The sequence below is a fragment of the Chiloscyllium plagiosum genome, chromosome 44 (genome assembly GCF_004010195.1).
Source record: "Chiloscyllium plagiosum isolate BGI_BamShark_2017 chromosome 44, ASM401019v2, whole genome shotgun sequence".
NCBI lineage: Eukaryota > Metazoa > Chordata > Chondrichthyes > Orectolobiformes > Hemiscylliidae > Chiloscyllium > Chiloscyllium plagiosum.
Window position 1 is genome coordinate 10,496,797 of NC_057753.1, and position 2,723 is coordinate 10,499,519.

A 2,723-nucleotide genomic window follows, 5' to 3' on the forward strand; every position below is an offset into this window, starting at 1 on the left:
TGCTCTGTCCCAGAGGGCAGTGGAGGCCCAGTCTCTGGGTTCATTTAAGAAAGAGTTGGGTAGAGCTCTCAAGGATAGTGGAATCAAGGGTTATGGAGATAAGGCAGGAACAGGATACTGATTAAGGATGATCAGCCATGATCATATTGAATGGTGGTGCAGGTTCGAAGGGCAGAATGGTCTACTCCTGCACCTATTGTCTATTGTCTAACAAGCATCTAATGGCCTTAGTATTCCACTCAACACCATCCCCTCAGTCTCAACTCAACTCTTTCCAGTTGCACATTTTCTTATTTTTGAACTAAATTCTTAGTTTGATTTCCCATGGAGCTAGGATAGTCTTACACCTAATAAATGCAGAAATTAAATGCTTTTGCTGGGTTCAAACTTTAACATGGAATGATAGATTATGACCACCAGGGGCTGTGTAAGCAATTAAAGTGCGAGATACTTAGTATAGTTTTCAAAACTGAATTGCATCAATTGAATGTCCTGGGGGTTTGTTTACAGATTAAAACTCAATGTCCAATGTCTTGAGCTGCTACCACTAGCTCTGGAAAATCCTTCATAAATTACTAATTCAACTTTTCTAAAATAGTTCAAAAAATCTTCACTCGACCAATAAAGTTTCTAAATCTTCATTTATTCAGAGTTGGGGTTTTTTTCCCAGTTCAATGAGACCCATTTCCATTAGAATCAGCATTGAAAAATTCAACATCACATCTTTCTAGTTATTAGATAATATTTTTTAAATTAATAAAATCCTATGCTGTTTTCATCCCTTAAATCAAATCAAAGGATAATTGAAATTGCTATTTACACAGAAAACAGCTAACCAGTAATTATCAAAGGCAGATTGCTAGGCAAAGACTCCACTTATAATTCACCATATCTCCAGCATACACCTATTGTAATCTTCTTAAAATGAATTGTTCTAAACTCTCAGTTTATAGTCAGCAATGTGCATTGATGTAATCCTGGATGGTATCAAGCTTTTTGAATGTTGTTGAAGCTGCACCCATCCAAGCTGGCGGGAGAGTATTCCATTACACTGCTGACTTGTGCCTTGTCGAAGATAGACAGGTTTTGGGAGTCAGGAGATGAGTTACTCGCCCCAGTATTCCTGACCTCTGACCTGCTCTTGTAGCCACTATGCATATGTGGCTAGTTGAGTTGAGTTTCTGGTAAATGGTAAACTCCAAGGATGTTGATAGTGGGGTATTTAGTGACAGTAACACTGTTGAATATCACAGGACAGTGGTCAGACTCTCTTTTGTGGATGAGTCATTGCTTGGCATTTGCATGGCACACATGTTACTTGCCACTCATCAGCCCATTGGATATTGTTAAGATTTTGTCACATTTCAAACTGAACTCCTTCAATTTGGGAGGAGTTGTAAATCATGTTGAACATTGTTCACCAATAATTGCACATCGCCACTTCTGACCTTATGATGCAAGAAGGTCATTGATGAAGATGGTTGAGCCAAGGACACTACCCTATGAACTCCTGCAGAGATGTCCTGGAGCTGAGATGACTGACCTCCAATACCCATAGCCATCTTTCTATGTGCTGGGTATGACTTAATTATTAAGACACACAAACAATATTTCAAAACTAATTGAAGGAATAGGAATGAGACTGCGTGTCTCCAGTGAATGTTTATAGATCCAAAAAAAACCTATTTGATAAATGTTGACTTTAATCAACTTTTTTGATCTTGGCAGTTTCCTTTCTCTCCAACATCGTTTCATGTTAGCAAGTTGAATTCTTCTTCATTTTCAGGAAAACATTTTACAAAAAGTAACATTCTTAATATCTGTGTAACATTCCGTGGGAAAACTGTTTGTAGTCTGCCAATTGGAGAGAATTTCTCTGAAAGTATTTGACAAATGCACAGCTTCCACAAGATCCAGTGTTCCCAAAGTTAGAGTACTTTTGGCAGCCCCTTTATATTTTCCAGAATTCCCAGGATCAGGGACATGTGCCACTTGTACCCACCACAAATCTCCTGAAACTGGGTGCACGAAAAAAACCAGCAGGAAGATCAGTAAAAAGGTCTGGTTTTGGTAATAGAGTTATAGACTTATAGTCACACTGCACAGAAACACCCTTTGGTTCAACTCACCCATGCTGGCCAGATGTCCCAATCTGACCCAGTCCCAAGATTTGGCCCTTATCCCTTTTATCCCAAAATATTCCTCCAGTAACCTTAAGTGTTGTAATTGTACCCACCTGCACTACTTTCTCTGGCAGGTTGTTTCACACGCACACCACCCTCTGCAGGAAAATGTTGCCCCTTTGTAAACCTTCCCCCCTCTCACCTTCAATTTATACCCTCTAGTTCTGGACTCCCCCACCCTGGGAAAAAGACCTTGGCAATTTGCCATATCCTTGCCCCTCATGATTTTATAAACTCTATCAGGTCACCCCTCAGACTCCAACGCTCCAAAGTAAAAGAGCCCCAGCATCTCCCTATAACTCAAAACCTCCAGTCCTGGCAACATCCCTGTAAATCTTTTCTGCAGCCTCTCAAGTTTAACAGGGTTCTTCCAAATGAATGGCGACTAGACTTCCATGCCGTGTCCTAAAAGTAGTCTCACCAGTGTCCTGTAGCCACAACAGGACGTCCCAACGCCTCTACTCAATGCGATGATCAATGAAAGCAAGCATTCCCTTCACAATCCTGTCTTCCTGCAACTCCATTTCAAGGAATTATGTG